This window comes from Panthera onca, chromosome X, assembly GCF_046562875.1.
Source record: "Panthera onca isolate mPanOnc1 chromosome X, mPanOnc1 haplotype 2, whole genome shotgun sequence".
NCBI lineage: Eukaryota > Metazoa > Chordata > Mammalia > Carnivora > Felidae > Panthera > Panthera onca.
In genome coordinates, this window is record NC_138357.1 from 115478702 (window position 1) to 115502151 (window position 23450).

Genomic DNA, 23450 nt, shown 5'->3' on the forward strand with positions numbered 1-23450 from the left:
TAGTTCTGTGGGTCAGAGGTCTGGCAGGGTGTCACTTGGGCTAAAATCAAGGTATTGATAGGATGACACTCTCTTCTGACAGCTCTAGGGAAAAATCTGTTTCCTTGCCTCTTCCAGCTCTTCCAGCTTCTAGAGCTGCCTGCATTCCTTGGCTCCTGGCCCCTCCCTCCATCTTCCAAACCAGCAGTGTTGCATCTCTGTGTGCCTTTCTTCCATAGTCATATCTCCCTCTGACCACTGCTGGGGAAACATTTCTGATTTTAAGGACCCATGTGATTATATTGGGCCTATTCTGATAGTCTAGGATAACTACACACACACACCCACACACCCACACACACACCCCGCCAGCAAAGATCCTTACCTTAATCACATCTTCAAAGTCTCTTCTACCATGTAGGGTATCATATTCATAGGGTCTAAGAATTAGGATGTGGACATTTTTGTAGGTCATTATTCTGCTTAGCACACTAGACCTTTACAGAAAGTTTGCTGAATTCTGATCAAAAACGAAAAGGTCAGGAAATTTCTAGTTGGCATCTAATGTAATCTAATAGAAATATAGCTTCTTAGTCAAGAATTTGGCATTTCTGTAATCCCTAGTTTGTCTCCCAATCCACCTAAAGTCACTGCAGCAAATGAGACAAGTGACAGGGCTACATTATTGACACTTGAGTACTGTGGAGGAGTTAAAATATGGACAATCCCTTGATGTCTTTCTCTTGCAAAATTCTCTCTGTCGTGTCTGACTTTCCCAATGGATTTAAATATCCTTTTCAGCATCAAATTCAGTCATAATCTCTCCCAACAGGCCAGCAAATCCTCACTCATCTTTTAGTCTTCTGATAGGCATTAGCATTTTCCAACTCAGTCGAAAATGACCTCCCTGAGATCACATTATAAAGCCCTATTAAACACGATTGACCATATAAAGCAATCAACAGCTACCTTTCCCACATTTACTGAACAGGTGAATAGTCTGTCAGCCTGTCTCTATCTTCCTAGCACATTTCCTCAGGAAACAAATATTTAGGATGCCCTGTTTGCCTGTTCTTTTCACTCTTGCTTTTCAGCACTTCTATATGATAATCATCTTATTTATTCCCTTCTGAATTCCAAGATCATATATCTGCCATTGTGTTCCTTCCTAACTGTAATCTCCTCATTATCAGTTCTCAAAATGGTATTTTGTCCTGTTTCCTTTAAGCCATTAGTACTTTAGGCTGAGAGTTCATTCAAAGCTCACTTTAAATATTTTCTTGAAGATCTTGTTGCTTTACTCATGTTTTCCAATCATCATGTTTTAAATGACTTGTTGAATCATCCTTAATATATCAATTTCCTTGATTTTTTTTTCCCTTGAGGGGGAAAGCTATATGTATAAAATATAAAGGGAAATAAAGTGATTCTAATATTTTAGCCACCTGGTACTTATATATTCAATGGGGATAGACAATACATTTTTTAAGAGATTTAATTTTTTAAGTAATTCTCTATACCCAATGTGGTACTTAGAACCCTGAGATCAAGAGTCGTATGCTCTCCTGACTAAGCCAGCCAGGTGCCCCTAGACAATAAGTTTTAGCGTAAGTTTTGGAAAGACTGAAACATTAGGATTTCATGTTTTGTGTATATTTTTGAAATTTCTGAGTGAATCTTCCAGTCAAAATCTATAAAAATCAATTCAGAATTCTTTCTCTTACTATTTGCAATTGAATGTATCTTGAATTTAACCTATTTAAATGTGTACAATATAAATATTTTTGAATAGAAATTCCATACTATATAGCATAAATCCTTGTTTCCCTATTAGATAGCCCAAGACTGTTGCTTCATCAAGAAATATCAACCCCCCAGAGAAGTCACTAATGTGTAGCCAAAGGACTGGTCACTGGGGCCTCTCCTGCACCTGACTTGAAACTGGGAAAGATCCCAGGTACCCAAGGGATGTAGGTTCAACCAACAGGCATCAGCTGGGAGTCTTTGGTTACAGCTGCAACATGATGGTTGGAGTTGGGCAGGGGCTTCCACTAATGAATTGTCTGTCAAAAACCGTGCATAACAAGGGCTTTGCTGAAAATGTTCTTCAGTTGGAGTGGGTTTAGGCAGGGGGATTGCTGTGGAATCCAGGAGAAGATCTCAATCAGAGCAGGAAGTGTGGTAGAGCTGGGACTGGGGGGCACCAACCAGGGCTAATAGAGTAGATATGGCTAGGGAAGACATTTGGTGATTAGTGGAATGAGAGTGTCAAGGGCATGCCTGATATAGATCAGAAATCCCAAGGTGAGATCAAATCATGATTGCTGCCTGAAACAAAGGGTCAAGGGGCTTGATTATATGAAAGCCCCTTTGGAAGTCCCTTTGCGGGGCAACCAGCCCTCCCCAGATCAGAGCCCTCAAGTGAAAGGATGTCCAAGGTAAATGACAGCATTTAGATTCCAATATGTTGTAACATTAAAATGTTTAATAGAAATCAATGTAAAATTCTGCTTTTAGGTTTAAAACAATCATTTGTGGAAATAAAGAATGGGGAGACTTGACTTAATAGTGGTCTGTATAAAAATTCTGAGGAACTTTTGTTGATCAGTTCAAAATTAGTCATCAGGGCTAAAAAGCTGCCCTCAAACTCAATCTTAGCATTTCCAGAGTATCTTACAAAAGTTCTTTCAAAAAGGTTTTTGTGGTCAAATTAGTTTGGAAAATACTGCGTATTCTCTTGGAGATTTGCAGTGGGTTTAAGATGGTTAAAGGCTCAGGAGAGATATGTGATAAAAAGTCTTGATTAACTTTAGTTGATCCCGTGTCTCAATCAGGATAGGATAGGTTATGCTATAAGAACAAAAATCCCTCAATTGTCATTGGCATAAAATAGCAAAAGTTTATTTCTTATTTATGCCATCAGGGGTTAGTTGAGGCTCTGTTTCTTGTCATTACTGGCTTGAGGCTGAAGAGGCAGTCACCATGCAAGTGATGGCAGTAGAGGGAAAAGAGAATATGGCAAAGCATGTGCTTGCTCCTAAGCTTCTACCCCCAAAATGATATACTTCCCTTCTGTTCATGTTTTGTCAATCAAAGGAAGTCACATGGCCACACAGTACAGAGATGCAGTTTTACACTGGACAGGAAGAGTAATTTTCTGAAAATTTGAATAAAGCCCCCCTCCTGACAATGGGCCACAAGACTCTCTAAGATCTGGTCCCTATTTGCTACTCTAATCAAACCTCATGCCATTCTTTCCTACTTCGCTTGGTTCTAAGAGTGCCTAAACACGCCAGGCTCTTTCTGCCTTAGGGCCTTTGCTCTTCCTCTTCCCTTTGCCTGCAAGGCCCTTTCTTTACCTGTTGGGCAGTTAGTTCCTTCCCATCCTTCTGGACTCAGCTTCATAGTTGCCTTCATCTGGAGGCCTTCCTTGACCATTCACTCTAAATGAATAACCACTGCTTGCCACTTATTTCTCTCATGGCACCCACATATTTTCATCTTAGCATTAATCATATGGTGTAATTACTTTGTTTATCAGCCATCTGGCTCCTTCATCCACACGTAAGTTCCCTGTGGGCAGAAAACTTGTCTCACGTTTACCACTAAATCTCTAGCACCTCGTGCATATTAGGTGCTCAATATATGTGAGTGTTACTGAGTGAATAGTAAGTTCTTTTATGGTACTTTTTTTTCAAGGATATACAAGAGTAGCGAGAATAGTATAATGAACTCTGATGTCCCCATCACCAAACTTCAGCAGTTTTCAACTCATGGCCTATCTTGCCTCATCTCTATCCCCAGCCAGCCCCCCACTGAATTCTTTTGAAGCCATCCAAGAGATCACATCACCTCATCTACAAATAATAAATTCTTCAGTATGTATCTCTAAGAGATGATGATTCTTTTACAAAATAACCACAATATGATGATCACACCTTACAATCGTACAACGTGAACACTTAGAGATGTCTGTGAATAGCACAAACTATTTCAGCAAAAAGCAAGAGCCTTGTCGGTTGCCTAACTGGTTGATGAATGTTTACTGAGCTCCTACTACATGCCAGCTGTGAATTTCAAAGTGAACCATACGGTCAAGTTTCTGGGAGCTAGTGTTTTGTGGGAAGGGACAACAGTCAGAAAGGTGAGATGGGGGCTCTCTCCTGATAGAGTTCCCAACACTGGCTGTGTCTGTGTCAGTCTGTGTGAACAGGGATGCAGAGATGCCATAGAGAAGAGTTCTGCTTTACGGGGACTAGGTCCATCTTAAAGCTTATGGATTATTTTAATGCCACTTTTGCCTTCATTTGAACCAATTCCTTACTTATGTGTCAAAATATTATATGAAAAGCATTTCTTTTGTTTTTCTTTGCAAGAAGTGACCTGGACTTTTGCTCACTTCTCTGACTTACCCCTGATATTTGCCAAACAGGCCACTGAGATGTGGGTGGCCCAAACTACTCCTAGCCTGTATGCTGTCTCCATGAATTAGAAAAAGGCATGCCTTGCTCCAGACAGAGCAGCCCATATCAGGGTGCATGGCTTGGTGTGCAGACCAGAGCTGGATTTCAGACCCTTTGTGCCCCTTCCACCAAGCACTCATGTCTGCGGTTAACAAGCCCTGCAACAGTGCAGGGGAGGCCTGTGCAATTTATGTCGCCTGCCCCCAAACACAAGTAATTCAGTAAAGCCAGTAAAACGCAAAGGTGAGAAATGGCATGTGATTTGTGACAGATATCTGCTATTCATTTGTCAGAATCTAACTGGGTGTGAGGAACAGTTAGTGGGATGATAGTGTTATGAATATAAAGCACGGTATTTTACAAAATTCCCGAGTCTACTGACAGTCAACTATGTGAATTATTTCATAAAAGTGTGGTCTGCCTGTCTTATTCGGATGCATTTCTCGAAAAATGATACACAGATAATAAATCCAGGCTTTATAAATTCACTTCCTGTCAAGAAGTAGACGTCATTATAATGTCTGTTGTCATGGAAATAGTTGGGATTTTTCAGACATATGAAGGCCCCTAAGTAGGTTGAAAATAGGTAGATGTGTTACACTCGTTCTGTCCCCTAAATTCCTTTTCAGATTTTTCCAGTTGGAGGAAGTCCATTGCAATTATGAAAAACCCTAAAACATGTTGGAATGGCACACTTGCAATATGAAAAGGCTAGTTCCCTCCCCACCACTTTTTAAATAAACAAAAAAAGATGGTAGTCCTGTGAACCAAAGATCTTGTTGAAGCTCTACACTTGTGTTTACCTTGATACAGACTTTTTGTGCCAGAAGGCTGGAGGAGTGCTATGTGCTACCTCGCTGCATACAGGAGTGGTCAATTCGGTGGTATCATGTCAAATGCAGCAGCCGTAGCTGGCTGTTGAGCACTTGAAATGTGACCAGTCCGAGCTGAGGTATGCTGTGAGGACCAAACATACCCTTCGCAGACTTAGTGTGAAAACATAATATAAAATATCTCATTAATAACTCATTAGTATTGATTTCATGTTGAAGTGACCTAAATAAGTTACGTTATTAAGATTATTTTTACCCGTTCCCTTTTACCTCTTTTAATGCAGTTAACTAGAAAATTCTAAGTTCTCTATGTGGCTTGCATTATATTTTTTTGGACTGATGTAGATGTAAGCAATGCCAGCATGAGGCCTAAATGTCTGACCAGCTGTGACAACCAGAAACTCACCATTCTTGTGAATGTTTTATCTGCTCGGTGGCCAGTTAACCTGCTGGTCTGGTTTTCTCTGGATAGACACAGGCAGAGAAGAAGGTATGGTGGAGATGGGGTGGGGGCACGGCACGTGCACTGAGAAGTTTTGCAGTGGCATACTTTCTAGGTGGCTTGAGGCAAATTGCAATGAAACCCCCTTGACTGCTTCTACCCAAACCTCCACTCATGGGGGCCTGATCATCCCCATGTGTTTTGTTAGTCTCTATGAAACAGTCATCTAAGATATTCAACTATTTGAGAAAATTGTGACACCATTTTGTCATTACATGGGAACATCTGCAATATGAATATGGATATTTTTCTTTTATGTGGAAATTTTGGACCTGAATCAACTGAATTTGGAAGAGGTGGCAAACTTTTGGTAGAGTCCTGGTTGATATGCTTTATTGCAAATCCATTTTCCTTTCCACACTGTCTGAAAGAGTCCAGATTTCTTTTATTAGGGCTTATAAGGTGTAAATCTCTTGTTAAAGAAAAAAACCCTGCTGCTGAAATTCCTGAATGACACCCATGTGTATTTGGATCCACTTATTGTGCCACGTTTTTAGCAAATGCCAGATGCCTCCTGCAGGTATGTTATTTACATAAACTCTATTTCATGCCGTATTTTTGCTGTGTAGGTATTTTCATCCCATTTTAAAAATGAAGAAACTGAGGCTCAAAGGCTTATGCAACTTACCCAAGGCCTCAAAGCGACTCAGTAGTGGATGGAGTGGGGAGTTGAAAACAAGTCTGTCTAGCTCCAAAGTCTGAGTTATTTCCTCCAGACCTCATTGCCTCCTTTTATTATTATTTTATTTTTTAAAATATTTTTTAATGTTTATTTTTGAGAAAGAGACAAAGCACGAGTGGGGGAGGGGCAGAGAGAGGGAGACACAGAATCCGAAGCAGGCTCCAGGCTCTGAGCTGTCAGCACAGAGCCTGATGTAGGGCTCGAACCCACAAGCTGTGAGATCATGACCTGAGCTGAAGTTGGACACTTAACCAACTCAGCCACTCAGGTGCCCCTCATTGCCTCCTTTTAAAACATGGAGCAAGAATTGTTCCAGAGCTACAAAATTCTACATGTAAACTGAAAGCTTGGGTCTGCTCTAGGAGTTCAGTTTTCTTCTAAATTCAGAGTTCCTCAGAGTGGCAGTTCTGGTTGCCAAGGATAAAGGACAAAGAACTCAATGAAGACTGGGAGAGAAGAAAGAGGGAGTGTAGGACTATAAGCCAAATGTTGAATTCTTTATCACTGGCCTTGTGACCTGAGGCAAGTCATTTAATTTTTCTGGGTCTCACTGCCGTTATGTGAAAAATCAAGATGGTATTTACCTCTGCTTCCTTTATAGGGTTGTAATGAGGACCAAATTAGATACCGTATGAAAAGTGCTTTGTAAACTCCAAAATGTTCTGCAAATAAGATATTAAAATTAAATTATGTTTTCATATTTTCTTTGTTTTTAAAATGGATGATATTTGGTTCTTAAGTGGGTAATTGTCAGTTGAATAATGAAAAAAAATGCTTATTTGTTTGTGTATATTTCAAAGAGACCTGAAGTTCATCATCTAGGATGGTCATGAGAGAGAATGAGTTTTAAGCAGTTTGTGTTGGTAATACTAAAATATCAGCAGCCAGAAACTAATGCTCTGTGGTCAGAAAGGAACTTAAGGTCACTCTCATCAATACCTGGAATTATTCATAAGTGTAGAGGACTGATTTGAAATAATACATAGTTTTCACTGTGAGACATAAAATAAGGCCTGACTGAATTATAGAGACACTCTATGTTCTTGAATGGGAAGACTTAATATTATAGAAATATTATTTTCCCCCAAATTAATTGATAACTTTAACACAATCCCAATCAAAATTCCTATGGGACATTATAGGGGCACCTGGTTGGTCAGTCAGTTAAGCATCCAGACTTCAGCTTGGGTCACGATCTCACGGTTTGTGGGTTCGAGTTCTGCATCGAGCTCTGTGCTGACAGCTCAGAGCCTGGAGCCTGCTTCTGAATCTGTGTCTCCCTCTCTGTCTCTCTCTCTGTCCTTCCCCCTTCATTCTCTGTCTCTCTGTTTCTGTCTCTCTCAAAAATAAATAATAAACGTTAAAAAATTTTTTTTTAAATAAAAAATTCCTATGGAACATTATTGATAACATATTTTAAATTTTATGTGAAATATAAATGAGTAAAAAAACCATGGTAATTCTGAAAAAGAAGACTAATAAGTAGAGGGCTCACCTTTCACCTTCCCTTTGTAGCTACATCTTGTGTCATGTGACTTTGCACTTCTTCTAAAGGTCTCTTAACTTTGAGCTTAGCTATGGGACTTGCTTTGGCCAGTGGATTGTCAGCAGCAGTGGTATGAATCAGTTCTTTTTTTTTTTTTTAATTTTCTTTTTAGGTTTATTTATTTTGAGAGAGAGAGAGCGCGAGCAGGGGAGGGGCAGAGAGAGAGAGGGATAGAGGGAATCCCAAGCAGGCTCCATACTGTTAGTGCAGAGCCTGATGTGGGGCTTGATCCCACAAACCATGAGATCATGACCTGAGCAGAAAGCAAGAGTTGGATGACTAACCGACTGAGTCACCCAGGTGCCCCAAATCAGTTCTAAGCCTAGGCCTTATCAGGCCACACAGGTTTCCACTTTTTCTCTTGCCCCTCTCCTCTCCTGCTGAGCTGGGGAAAATACACCTTGGCCAGCCAGCTGGTTAAGGGGAGTGGTGGTGGGGGGGCTGGACACAGGAAGCAAAACCACCTCAGGCAACTCATAGACCTGCAGTGAGAAGCAGATCTCCCTGGCCCAAAGCAGATGCTCTTAGATATGGCAAATCTTAGTCTGTAGATGCCTGAGTGATAATAAACTCTTTTGTTTTAAACCCTTGAATTTTCATGTGGTTTGTTATGCAGCAGTGGCTAACTGATATGGCTCTATAACATATGAAAATCTATCATAATATTATGGCCAGTATGAAATGGAGACAACATTTAAATTTGGATCTGTTTTCCTCCAAAGGCCACACACCTTCCTTTCCTGAGGAAGTGAATTTAAGGATTGTGTTAGTGGCAATGGGCATAATACAATCATTATGCACTATACTCTGGCCATTCCTGATCCTGCCTAAGAATGAGAGCCAAAGACCTGCTTTGTCTTGTCACCTGTAACACAAATGCCCTCATTGAGAAAAGGCAATGGACAAGAAATCAGTCTGTGTGCTCTAAACCTTCCAAGACCATAAATGCTTTATCTCCCTTGTTAGGAATTCAGTCCAAGGCTTATGGGATGAAATTAAACTATTTTTTAAGTTTATTTTATTTGAGAGAGTGAGAGAACATAAGCAGAGGAGGGGCAGAGAGAGAATCCCAAGCAGGTTCCATGCTGTCAGCACAGAGTCTGACGCAGGGCTCGATCCCGTGAACGGTGAGATTATGACCTTAGCTGAAATCAAAAGTCAGACACTTAACTGACTGAGCCACCCAGGCACCCCTTCTTCTTTTTTTTTTTTAATTAAACTTCTTTATCATGAAACTCCTTCTGCCTTCTTTCCACGGTAGGCACAATGTGCCCCTAGAAAACTAACCTCTTTAGATGTCACCTTCTCCCCCAAGAGGTCCTGAAGGTATTTTGGGAGCTGTGGACCTGCTAAGGAGGGATAATGTGCAATTATCAAAAAATTGCACTCAAAAAATAATTCATGACTTATAAAAGCAAAGCTTTTTAGTTTCGAGAGGGAAAATGGCTTCTGTGTTACCTTTCTACACAGACTGCAAGAATCTTTCAGGAAGCCCCCATTGTCAACTTCTCAACAACTGATAATGACTCTTGGCTCCCACACTACACATTTCTGTGGCTATGCAGCAGTATTTCAGCCTCTTTCAGTATCTCATAAAAATCACAGCTAATAAACTCCAATCGGCACCTGAAGGAAAGGGTGTTTGCTTCTGACTGAAATATACTGTCCTCCACAGCACTTCAAAGGCCAGGCGGCTGCTTGTGTCTACCTTGCCCCGGTTTCCATCCCTAGGTGAAGATTAACCATGTGTGCTCTGGGAAAATCTGTTCTGAGTTTGCCTTAGAGTGTTTCGTATCCCTTTAAATCAGCTGTTCAATTTGACAGCCCACTAACATAGGCTCCTTTTTTAGTAGGAAGAGAGCACATTCTTGGTTTCCATTTGATCCTTTCATTTCCTTGTGCCTTCTCTTACCCATCTCAGGCTTCTGATTTCTTTCCAGAAGATGAAGCATGTATGTCCATGAGAGAAACCTGATCATTTTAAAGTTTAATGGCAAATAAAAATTAAAGTTGAGATTTATTGGGTGCCTGGCTCCCAATACTTAAAAATAGTTTGTTCTTAGCCTAAGGCTGGGGGTCAGACACACAGTGACAGGGTAAGTGACATACATTTTTGTGAAATTTCAACGGAAAAAAATTTATCTTTGTGTACAGAGCCTTCCCCTCTGAACCTTTCATTGTTACTGTAACCTTATGTTGAGATCTCCGAGTTTGAGTTCTTAGAAAACATTTTGTAAAAATGCACAGACTATTTTTTTAAATTGGCTATTTAAAAATATCAATTTCTTCTTTCACTATATCTCAGAAATGTGGAGAGTGTTACTGAATCCTGGCAAAATGAGAGACTAATAGTTATTGAGCAGGGTAAAATTAGACTGAAATACTGTGTCACATACAGTAAAGCTTGAACAACACAGGGGTAAGGGCACAGGAGCCCTCTGCGGGGTTGAAAATCCACGCAAAACTTTTGAGTACCCTAAAACTTAAGTACTAATAACCTACTATTGACCAGAAACATTGCCAATGACATGAAGTCGATCAACACATATTTTATATATGGTATGTGTTATGGACTGTATTCTCACAAGAAAGTAAGCAAAAGAAAAGAAAACGTTATTTAAAAAATCATAAGGAATCAAGGTGCCTGGGTGCTCAGTTGGTTAAGCAACTGACTCTTGGTTCAGCTCAGGTCATGATCTCACAGTTCATGAGTTTGAGCCCCATATTGGGCTCCACAGTTGGCAGCACGGAGCCTGCTTGGGATTCTCTCTGCCCCTCCCCCACTCATGCTCTTTCTGTCTCTCAAAATAAATAAACTTAAAAAAAAAAAGCAAGAAAATACATTTACAGTACTGGCCCGTATTTATTGAAAAAAAAATCTGCATAGTACATGGACCCGAGCATTTGAAACCTGTGTTGTTCAAGGCTCAATTGTATGTCACAGGCTGGGGAAATTACTTAGCGATTTAGGGGAAAACTGCTAACTTTTAACCATCTTTCTCATTCCACTCAAGAGAAAGCATGTTTCTCAAGCTTGCATCCACATGTTTTCAACGAGATCAAAACAAAATAAAAAACAACTTAGACCTTATGAAGGCATGTCCAATTATACCTATTTACTATTTATAAAAGGCAAAAAAAAAAAAAGACCTCTGATTCCTCTAATGAGATTTTAATAACAAGCATATAGAGATCTACATATTCCAGACCTACTGAATTCATCGATTCTAGCAGATACTTTCTTCACATTTTAGCATCTCTGAAATCCAGGCACATCTAGTCGATGAGGCCTATCTTTCTTGTCAGCCAAGCCATGGGCACTGTCTGCCCATATGCAAACTTGGACTGAAAACCTTCTGTGCTTCCTCCAAGTAAAAATCTAGAAAGCACACAAACATCTGAACTTGTAGAATGGGCATCAGCAGCTTGGAAGAAAACCCCAGAGATGACAGTGGAGCACACTGTTATGACCAACTGTGTCAATAACTCTTTTCATGACACAGAGGATCTGTCCTCCTTTGTCCTCCTCTGTGGAAAGGCATGGGTATCTTTGATTTTGAGTTGACAATTGGTTCAGAATCCTCAGGCTCTGACCTTTTAATGTATGTTCTAGAGTAGCACATTAAAAAATTCCATATCAATTAAGTCAAAATGGGTCATTCAATAAACATAAACTACAAATTGTAAGCGCTCAAGAAGTATTGTGGCATAGTGTAGTTGGGAGTGTTTTTATTTCTTGATGGTCATGAAATAATAGTGTATCTTACAATCATTGGCATCTTAGATTTGCTGTGATGCAATGTTCCCCTGATGAGGAGTGCCCAGCCAGGGAAATCTGGCACTTACAGATGTGAGTTTGATGCTGAATCCAGCCTGTGGTTACTCCTGGCATAGTTCATTCTGTGGCTCAGTCGCCAACAGGACTTGCCTTCTGTGGGTTTGTCATTGCACTGTGGGTTCCTGAGCCATTGAATGTGTGGTGCAGACCCCACCAGCTCTACACACATTTATTTGACACTGTTGTCAGGTATTTCCCTCTCTCTGGTCAAGCTTTTTTACTTGGAATATGCCATTCATGCCAAAAGAGTCTTCTGGGAGGAGAGAATGTTGAGGGTCATCTTCTAGTGTTCAGCTTTTCACAGCCTCAGTTATCTAGAAGAGAACTCCAAACCTTGGAGTGTGCAAAAATGTCCCTCAAGTGGTAGAAAGCTGTCGTAGGGTTTTAGAAAAGGAGGACAGATCCTCAAGCCTTCTCTCAGATAATTAGGTACAAAATAAATCAGGAGCTTTGTAGCAATAATATACATGAGTTAGCAAAAAGCAGGAGTCTGAGCTATGGAAAGGAAAAAAGAAAGAGCTACCAAAGTTAATACAACTTTATCAAGAGCTATGTAGAAATCTGGTAGCTAGAGACTTGATGGGTGAGTGTTTTCACTTCTCTAAGGCTCAATTGTCTGTAAAATGGGATACACTTACATCGTGAGGTGACTGGAGTCATTAAAATGCTTTCAAAATACTTATGTACACTAAAATCTTATCATATTGAAATAATTATACATTCTAAGAACACCGTATGACTCAGTAATCTCTAAATGTGTATGCCCCAGCAGATATAAACAATGACCCTAAGTCATGAAATAAGAATTAAATATGCTTTGAATAGTCTGTTTAAGGGTGGGAGGAACGCCTAGGTGGCTCAGTTGAGTGTCCGACTCTTGATTTAGGCTCAGGTCATGATTCCAGGGTTGTGGGATAGAGCCCTGCATCAGGCTCCATGCTGAGCGTGGAGCCTGCCTAAGATTCTCTCTCTTCCTCTCTCTCTCTCTCTTCCTCTCTCTCTCTCTCTCTCTCTCTCTCTCTTTCTCTCTTTCTCTCTCTCTCTTTCCCCCCTCTCCCCCCTCTCTCTCCCCTTCCCCCTCCCCCTCTCTCCCTTGCTCATGTGCTTGCTCTATCTCAAATTTTAAAAAAAAGTACTGAGGGGGTGCTGTAGGCCACATTTTAGAAAGACTTCCCTCAAAAATACTTGTATATATTGGAATTTATCAACACATTTCAGTTACCTGGATAATTCACATATAAGGAAAACTTCATCTTCAACAATGCTGGATAAATGAGGCATGGTGGTAAAAACATATTCTCAGATCACAAGGTCAGGCTTTAGGGGAATTTACTGCTATGACTCGGATACAAACCACTGTAAGTTGTAAGTCATGTAGCCCAAAAAGGACTTTGAAATTAGGTCTTCTGTTTTCTTGATATGCATATAAACACAGTAAACCAGGACTGTTTTAGCTACCAGTTCTTGCAAATACTTAAAATGAAAATGTGAGAAGCAGAGTTCCATAATGGGCACTCCTCCTAAGGTGACTTACTAAATCCAAAAAACAGTGATTCCTGCCTGCCATTATTGGCATGTAGGAAACTCGTGTGTAATTGTGCATTCCCAAAAGCAGCCAAGAAAAAGTGGGTGGATAGAATATGAAGAAATGCTAATTAAAAAGTGAAAGCCCTATATGGTTCAGCTTTAGCACATTTCTCTGCTTCTATCATCTGTGTTATTCATTAAAATCACCTAAGCTGATACTTGAGTCATTCTCCATTGTGAGTTCTGCAAATAGTCTTGTTAGTTGGGAAGAGCACCCCAAGCACGAGGTTCCCTAATGCTGAATATATTTCTTAGCTTTGGAACTTAAGCATGTCTGTAATCTTCTAAAATACACTGCTCTGTTTCACACAGTATTTCCTATTTAAAGGCATATAATTAGACTTTCAATGAGTAAAGAGTAAGTTTTGCCATTTTCCTTGGGAGGCTTTCCAAGGCTTTATCCTAAGACAGCTGCAGGGAAGGCATTAGTTCTAGACCTGTGACACTAGCCACAATAGCTTACTTACTGAGCCCTTGAAATGTGGCCAGTCTAGATTGAGATGTGCTGTAACTGTAAAATATATATCCAAACTTTGAAGACTTCATAAAAAAGGTAAAAGATCTTATTAATATTTTAATATTAATTACATGTGGAAATTAAAATATTTTTGGCCAAATAATGTATATTGTTTTTTGTTTGTTTGCTTTTAAGTAATCTCTATGCCCAGCGTGGGGCTCAAGGGTCACTTGCTGCACCAACTGAGCCAGCCAGGTGCCCCAAATAAAGTATATTGTTTTAATTAACTTCACCTAGTTACTTCCTGCCTTTTAAACGAGGCACCTGGAAATTTACAATTACACTTGTTGCCTGCATAATATTTCTATCAGACAGGTGGATCTAGGACATAAGAAGGTTGGCTCACACTGGTCTGGTTCCCTGTTTCAAGTCCTTTTAGGACTAAGAAGCTGCAAGTGAGAAATGGGAAACACTGGTCCAAATCCAGGCTCTGAACCTAAGCACATCAGTCTCCCCTCAGAATCTTCCCTCAGAATCCACATTAATAGTTTGGGATGACATGACCTACTCTCCACACCTCACAGGTTGGCTGTGAAGATAAAGTGAAATCATGTATGAGAAAGAAGCACTTGGCAAACTTCTTAGGGCTGTTGGTATGATCTAAAATGATCTCAACACAAAATTGTCATTGGAAGTCTTTCTGAGGCTGCGTGTCTTTTTCCCCACTATTCCAGACCTCAGAGGACATCATATTCTATTACATATTACATGGGAACAGCATCGTACATCTGCAGCTTGTGTTTACTGTGTCCTCTATGGCAGGCATTGTGCCAAGGACTTGATAAACATTAGTTCATTTAATCCACACAACCAACCACCCTATAAGATTGACACTACTGCTAATGAGCACCAGAGCAGTGTGATGTTTAAGATCAGAGGCTCTGGAGCCAGACTCTTTGGATACATAACTGACAGCCACCATTTAATAGCTGTGTCACGTTGTGCAAGCAGCTTAACCTCTTTAAGCTGTAGGTTCCTCATCGATATGATGGGGAAAATCATAGGAGTGCATTAGTTAAGGTAATGCTAGCTGTTATAATAAGCAGAGTCATGTGGGCATTATGGCTCACATATAATGGAATACTTACACATGTAAAGCAAAAATTAGCTATTCCAAGTGGTGATTCAGGAATGCAAGCTTCTTTATGTCTCCTTACAATGACTTTCAAAGTCACTGAGCTTGTCTACATCAAGCTGGAAGAGAAAAGAGCATAGAAGATGATGTATGGAAGGAACCTGAGGCTCAGAGAGGCAAAATGACTTGCCTTTGGTCATGGAGCTAGGCTCCAAGGTTCACACTCAGCCCTGTCTGGTTCTGGAGCCCATATTGTCTGCGCATATTATAAGCTCAGTGTTAGGGACCTCAGTTCATTGTGCACAGTACTGAACTACCTCCAGAAGTGGATACACAGTTGGCCACCTGCCTTGGACTCTATGAGAAGATAGAGAAGGATCTGACCAGCAGCTATGCTGGCTTCACCTGACAGGGTGAACTGGAGAATGTACGCCACACAAGGGAGTAGATGTTGGACAGCATTGCTGGCCCTCCTGGGCATTACCACACTGCCATCATCACTACAGTCTCCTTTCTTCACTGCCTGCCTTCACTTCCTTTCAGAATTTAACAAATCCTTCATGAACTTGAAAAAAACAGCTTCTAAGACAGATAAACTGTTTACAAACACAAAAGTGGAAATGCGCTGGGAGTCAAGGGCCTTGGTTCTAATTCTCAGTCACTTGCCAACTGTAGTAGTTTTCTTCATAGTTCCAATTCTTCACCCCTCCATGTATCCATGCCCTTTGCCACGGGTCTTTATAGTTCTTCACTGGAAGCAGAGAATATATCCCTGCCTGTCCTGTCAGTGTTGAACTTGGCCACGTGACTGGCCTTGGCTAGTGAGCTGTTAGCAGATATATTGCAAGCAGAGACTTGAAGTATGCTTACATCATTACATTTGTTCTCCTGTGTGCCTTACATTGTCCATTAGAAGAACAAACCCTGGGAGCGCCTGCGTGGCTAAGTCGATTAAGCATTTGACTCTTGATTTCAGCTCAGGTTACGATCTCATGGTTTGTGGGTTCGAGCCCCACGCTGGGCTCTGTGCTGACAGCATGGAACCTGCTTAGGACTGTCTCCTCTCTCTCTTCCCCTTCCCCATTCTCGCTCACTTGCCCTCCCTTTCTCAAAGTAAATAAACTAGAAGAAGAAGAAAGAAGAAGAAGAAGAACAATAACAACAACAACAAACTGTGGCTAGCCCGTTGGTCCAAGGAATGAGAGACAGATGGAGAAGACCTCTCCTTCTCTCTCTCTTCCCCTTCCCCATTCTCGCTCACTTGCTCTCCCTTTCTCAAAGTAAATAAACTTGGAGGAGGAGAAGGAGAAGAAGAAGAAGAGAGAACAAGAAAGAACAAGAAAGAACAAGAACAAACCGTGGCTAGCCCATTGGTCCAAGGGATGAGAGACAGATGGAGAAGACCTCTCCTTCTCTCTCTCTTCCTCTTCCCCATTCTCGCTCACTTGCTCTCCCTTTCTCAAAGTAAATAAACTTGGAAGAGGAGGAGGAGAAGGAGAAGAAGAAGAAAGAACAAGAATAAACTGTGGCTAGCCCATTGGTCCAAGGGATGAGAGACAGATGGAGAAGACCTCTCCTCCTCTCTCTCTTCCCCTTCCCCTTCCCCATTCTTGCTCACTTGCTCTCCCTTGGAGGAGGAGGAGGAGGAGGAGGACCACCACCACCACCACCACCACCACCACCACCTGTGGCTAGCCTGTTCGTCCAAGGGATGAGAGACAGATGGAGAAGACCTGAATTCAACTCGCAGCTTGGAGCCCAGTGCAGCCTCAGTCAGTCAATCCCTAGCCAGAGAAGAGTGAATGTTTTAAGACACTGGGGTTTGGGGTAGTTTGTTACATGCATTATTTTGGTAATAGCTGACTGATGTGTCAACCATTAGTACCTTCAACAAATCACCCCTTTCTGGAACTCAGTTTACTTCTCTGTACAATGAAGGCACTGAACAAGATACTTTAAAGCCCCTTTCAGCTGTCCTGAAGACGGAGGCAAGCTATATTACCATGTTTTCTTCCCAAGGCTTTGGGTTCCTAGGGAAGGAATCCATATGCAGGAGCAGAAGAGAGGCTCTTAGGTGGGTATCTTTTTTTTAAAAATATTTATTTATTTTTGAGGGAGAGGGAGACAGAAGATCTGAAAGGCTCTGTGATGACAGCAGAGAGCCCGATGTGGGCCTTGAACTCATGAATCAGAAGATCATGACCTGAGCCAAAGTGAGACACTTAACCAACTGAGCCACCCAGGAGCCCCAAGTGGGTATCTTTTAAATATAATTAGGCAACTATTTCATGATCATTTTGCACTGTATGGTATTAGTTCATTTCTATATTTTAATGAATAGAAGCATATTTCATTAGCTCTCAAATACTAAAACCTTTCTTTACTAGTCCCTTCCACACAGCCAGCAGGGTCTGGTCCTTTGGCTGTCCTGGCAACTCAGAAGGTAGGCCTTGGAGACTGCTGAGGTGACAGCAAGTGACTTGCTTTCAGTCTCCAGCTTTGTGGAGCTGGAAGTCTAACATCAGAGGTGGTAGAGACATCCAAGCAGTTGTGAAAAGAGCTTCTGTCTGTCCACCCTCTTTCCAAATGTGCTTATTATTGGAGTGAAGTCCAAGGAGATATACAGCCGTGGAATGTACACCTGTGCCTAATACATATGGTCATTGGTTCCTCAGAAGTGGCAGTGATTATGGCAGCAGGTTTCTTGTATGGACCACAGGTCAAAGTTCATAGGTTACTTTCCAAATACCCTTTTCAAGTGTCTGAGAACTCCTATAAAAATATACATTATGGTACAGCATACTCTGAAGAAAGTTAATTACTTGCTTGACTTGGAGCCCAAATGAAAACAAGAAAAACAATCTCTTTGGGGTCTCCAGATCCTCATGTCTCCTGGTAAGGTTTCTGGCACCAATTGCCAAGGGCCAGATGGGCTGGAACTCTATTCTGACTGGAGTGGATGCACCTGACATTGTCTACCCAGCGTATTTCTTCGACGCTTACTTAAGCAGCAAAATAAACTGAATCTAGTCATGCTTCCATTTGATTAAAAATAATGGCTTCTTTTTGCACACATGATTAAATGATTTTACTTACATGTGGAATCTAAAAAACAAAACAAAACCCAGACTCACAGATAGAATAGATTGGTGGTTTCCAGAAGGGGGGTGAAATGGGTGAAGGGGATTGAGAAGTACAGACTCCCAGCTCTACAATACAGAAGCCATGGGGTTGTATGTTATGTACAACATGGGGAATATAGTCAATAGTATTAACTTTGTGTGGTGACAATAACTAGACTTACTGTAGTGACCATTGCACAATGTATACGAATGTCAAGTCTTGACATTGTACCCCTGAAACTAAGGTATGTCAATTATACCTCAATAAATAAAAATAATAATTACACCAGTAAGAATAAAAAGAATGTTCTCTTCTTACACATAGACTTCAAAGTACACACAAAGACATTGTAACCTTATTTTCACAAGCAAAAGATTAGAAATGACTGGAATGTCCATCAGGAGAGGACTAGTTAAAGTAACCAATGAGGTTGTCTAGGATAGTGCTTAATTTCAAAGTATCTGAGGTGAAAGACCTGAGTTTAAATCCCAGTAGTATTGGTTACTCACTTGGGATACTGGACAAGTCACGTAACTTCTGTATAGTTCAGTTCTTTATCTGTAAAATGGGGATGGTATACCTCTATAAAAAATGTTTAGGGGCACCTGGCTGGCTCAGTTGGTAGAGCATGAGACTCTTGATCTCAGGGTTGCGGGTTCAAGCCCCACACTGGCTGTAGAAATTACTTAAAAATAAAATACCTTTTAAAAAGTTTTAAAGTTTATTTATTTTGAAAGAGCGAGCAGGGGAGGGGCAGAGAGAGAGGGAGAGAGAGAGTCCAAGCAGGCTCCCCACTGACAGCACAGAGCCCGATGCGGGGCTCGAACCCACGAACTGTGAGACCATGACCTGAGCTGGAACCAAGAGTTGGATACTCAACCGACTGAGCCACCCAGGCGCCCCCAAAGTGAAATCTTTTAAAAAAATGTTTTGAGTTCGAGTTAGTGGGAATTAAAGGAGCCAACATACAGAAGGGCACTTAGAACAGTGCTTGACACATAGTAAGCATATGAATATATGTTAGCTATATAGTTTATATAGCTATATAAATATGCTTTATAGTTTAAGTTTTATATACTCTACTGAAAAAGAATCATCACCCCAAAATGTAGGGGCTTAAAACAACCACCATTCCTTATTTCTTGTGATTCTGAGGATTGACTGGGCTCAGCGGGGCTATTCTTCTGCCCAATTTAGTGTCAGCTGGGAGTGCAGTCATCTGAGGGCTCAGCTGGGACTGGAACATCCAAAATGACTTGCTTACCTGGTTAGCTATTGCTACTGGTTGGGATTAGTGTCTAGAACACCTCAGATAGCCTCTTTATATGGCTTGGGATTCTTATAGCATGGGTTCCAAAGGGGAGTGTTCCAAGTGTGTTAAGTTAGAAGCTGCAAAGCTCATAAGATTCAGCTTTGGAAGTTACAGATTCACTTCTGCCACATTTTACTGGTCAAAACAAGTCACATGCAGGCCCAGATTCAAAGGGAGAATCTGGAAAATGCAACCCTCAATGGGAAGAATGGCAAAGATTCACAAGCATCTTTAATCCATCACATATTGTTAAGTAGAAGGGGAAATGTGCAGGGAGTATGGATATGTTCCCATTTATGTTGCAAGGGAGCTTTTAAATATTTTTTTAATGTTTGTTTTTGAGAGAGAGAGTGTGTGTGAGCAGGGGAGGGGCAGAGAGAGAGGGAGACACAGAATCTGAAGCAGGCTCCATGCTTTCAGCACAAAGCCTGACGTGGGCTCAAACCCACAAACTGTGAGATCATGACCTGAGCCAAAGTCAGACGCTCAACTGAATGAGCCACCCGGGTACCCCAACAAGGGAGCTTTTATAGGTATATGTGTACATGCATATATATAAAATAACATACCTAAAACGACATATGTCTGCAACATACATGTGTGTGTATATGAACACGCATGTGTGTGTACTGCATGGAATAAATCTCTTTAAGAAATGTAACAGAAGGACTGAGAGACTAAGCTGGGAGGTTGACATAATTTTCACTGTATGTAAACTGCATAGTTTGCTTTTCACTATGTCCATATTATTCAAAATGAATAAATAAAAATGTAACAAATTAGCAACAATATTAAGGCTTCAGCAGTTCCTAGTACAAGGAGAAATTATACCTGGAAAGAGCCAACTCCATGAGACAAACCTTTTATTCCCCTGCCAGTTATCACTACTGAATAGCTGTGGATAACTTTGAATTATCTTTATTGATCAGAGAGGTCTCCCTCAACACACACACACACACACACACACACACACACACACACACACACACACACACTGGTGTGGTGTTTTTCAACCACCAAATAGTTCATGTGTCTGTCATGTTCTAAGAATCGGGTTATTGGATATTTGAAAAACATTTTTTCCATTGCAATTAAAAATCATCATTTATCTGTGACTAGCATAACATCTCATTTACGTCTGAAATAGAAGAGCAGAATGACTCCTCCAAATCGGGAATCTGTAAACACAGCATCATATTTTGATAGACTCATAGCTGTGGATTTCAACATCATTGTTTGGTAGCTGTGGTTTTGTGCTGTTTCTCTGTGGTATTGGATGGTTGCAGGGAGGTTCCAATTCTCTTATAAAGAAGGAGCAAAACAGAAAGTAAAGGCACAAATTCCCACCTATCATCCCCAGCACGAGCTTTTTATGGAAAACCATAAAGTCATTCCAAGGTGGGGGATGGGAATGTTGTGTCTGCGCTTAGTGTGAGACTCTTTCATCCTAAGGGCAGGCTAGTGGTACCACTGAGGTAGGAAAGACATGATTCCAGGCTCTACAGCTTATATGTCTCTTGTTTTTACAATGTTTAGACTTTCATTCTGGGCACATGCTTGTCCATAACAGAATCTATTCCATTTCCTTTTTTTAAAGTCTTATTCTAAACTTTACAGATTTGGCAGCAAGTGTCCCAGATTTGTCACTTTCATTCTTAATTTTTAAAATAGCCATTCGCACCTCCATTTGTGACCTCATTTAGCATGATCCTTTGAATAAAGGCCAGCCAGACTGAGCACTAGTGAATTTCAAGCATGAATAAATCAAACAAGGGCCAAAGTGCTATTCATAGAGGATTTTAGAGGTCAAGTTCACTTCTTCACTCCCCCTTGACTCTAGAGGGGAATTTGGGGGGATGCTATAAATAATCAGCTTCTCTATAATCACCAACATCATTATTCTGGGCTCACGGATTATGTGACACAGTCGTGCTTATGTATTCATAACATTTTGAAGTTGAAAGGGGACTTAGAGATTATGATGAAGAATCATAAGTTCAGAGAGGTCAAATGACATGCATTCTCACAGGCACTTAGTAAAAAGCTCCAGTTAATAAAAAGTCTCAGATTTTGCAACTTCTAATCCACTGCTGCTTTGCTTATATCACAGTATGATAGCTGTTATTGTAGGGCTCCATGCCACCTTTGCCTTCAGCACATTCACAGTGTAGTAAGACACCCTGAGAACTGTCGTGCTATTGGGCCATTGGACAGGGCTGGGGTGCATGTGGGGAGGGGATGGTTCTTGATTCAAGAGTCAACAAAAACCATACTGCTTATGTCCTTAGTATTGTTTGTGCTTCCGGCTAAGATTTTGTTGGAATAAAGGGTTCCACAACAAAAGCAGTTGGAAAGCACATCAGTAGTTCAACCCAAATTTGATGCAGGGTATAGGTTTAAGAGAACATGTATAGGGGCGTCTGGGTGGCTCAGTCAGTTAAGTGTCCAACTTCAACTCAGGTCATGATCTTGCAGTTCATGAGTTCAAGTGCCGCATCGGGCTGTGTGCTGACAGCTCAGAGCCTGGAGCCTGCTTCTGGTTCTGTGTCTCCCTCTCTCTGTCCCTTCCCTGCTTGCATTCTGTCTCTCTCTGTCTCAAACATAAATAAACAATGAAAAAAAATGTAGAAAAAGAGAACATGTATAAAGCGTGCATCCAAAGTTGACTAACATGCCAAAAGAAGTCAAGTTTGTGACTAGGTGCATTTGCGGATAAAGTCAGGATTCTGAATTAAGTGAGCAAGTCTTTTCACATTGCTCTAATTTCTGCTGTCATCTTTCTCTTCCATCTAGCTCACTGGTTCCCAACTGGGGACTTTGCCCCCCCCCAGGAGACATTTGGCAATACCTGGGGACATTTTTGGTTGTGACAGCTAGGGAGGGGGTACTACTGGCATCTAGTGGGGTGGAGGCCAGGGCTGCTGCTAGACATCATGCAGTGCACAGGTTGGCCCCCAAGACAAAGAAGTATCCACCCAACCTGTCAGTCGTGCTGGGGTCAGAAACCCTGATCTAGTTAAACTCTACTTATCAGTCAGGACCAGCTCAAGGCCCACTGCTTCTCTCTCTGGTGTTTTCTTGAACTCCAACTCATTTTGCTCTGATGTTTTATGGTTTCTACTCCCCCAATTTAGCAGTTGAATAATTGTCTTGATCATAATTTTTCAAGCCAAGCTAGTCTTAGCCACTCAACTAGATTATAAAAGAGAGGGTCTTTAATAAATAAACTTGTTCTGGGTGCCTCTTAAGTACCTAACCTTGGCTAACCACATAGGAAATACTTTTCTGGGGAAGATGTGAAAGGGAAGAGTTTCGAAAAATGTCTCAGATGCCCGGAGTTGCTGCTTAAACAAAAAACCGGGAATCACTAGTAAATAAAGTTGGTGGATTTTTTTAGCTGGTATAAGGATGGTCACAAAGACGGTGGTAAAAGGCAGGAAGACATGGGGTAGAGAGTGGAAGCAAAATGGGGGGCAATTTGGAAGCCCACAGAGAAGTTAATGCTAGAACAGGTAGATAAAGGGAGCCTCTGAAGATTTCATTCATCATTCATCCATTCACCAAATACTTACAGAGCATCCTCTAAGTATGGGTACTGTTTTAGGTATGGCGAAGTGGCAGCAAACCAAACGGGGTGTGGATGCTGACGTTCTGGTGGAGAGAAGGATAGATCATTGATAAACTAGTGATATAAGGTAGTATATTATCTATGCATGCTATACATCATACCTGCATATACCTTACAGACTGTAAAAATGCATACATAACGTAATAGCAGATAGTGAGAAGGAGTGCTGTGCTAAGAAGGGGTTAACTGCTGGCTTTGGGGGTTGGGGAGAGCCCAGATATACAACATTTGCCGCTTTCCATGGTGTAAAGACTCAGACCACGGGTCTGAGCATGAGATCCCTGAACACGGAGCTGGGAGTAGATGCATGCAGCGCTGTGGAGAAAATGCAAAGCAGGTTTAGGAGACTGAGGATGGTGGGGATG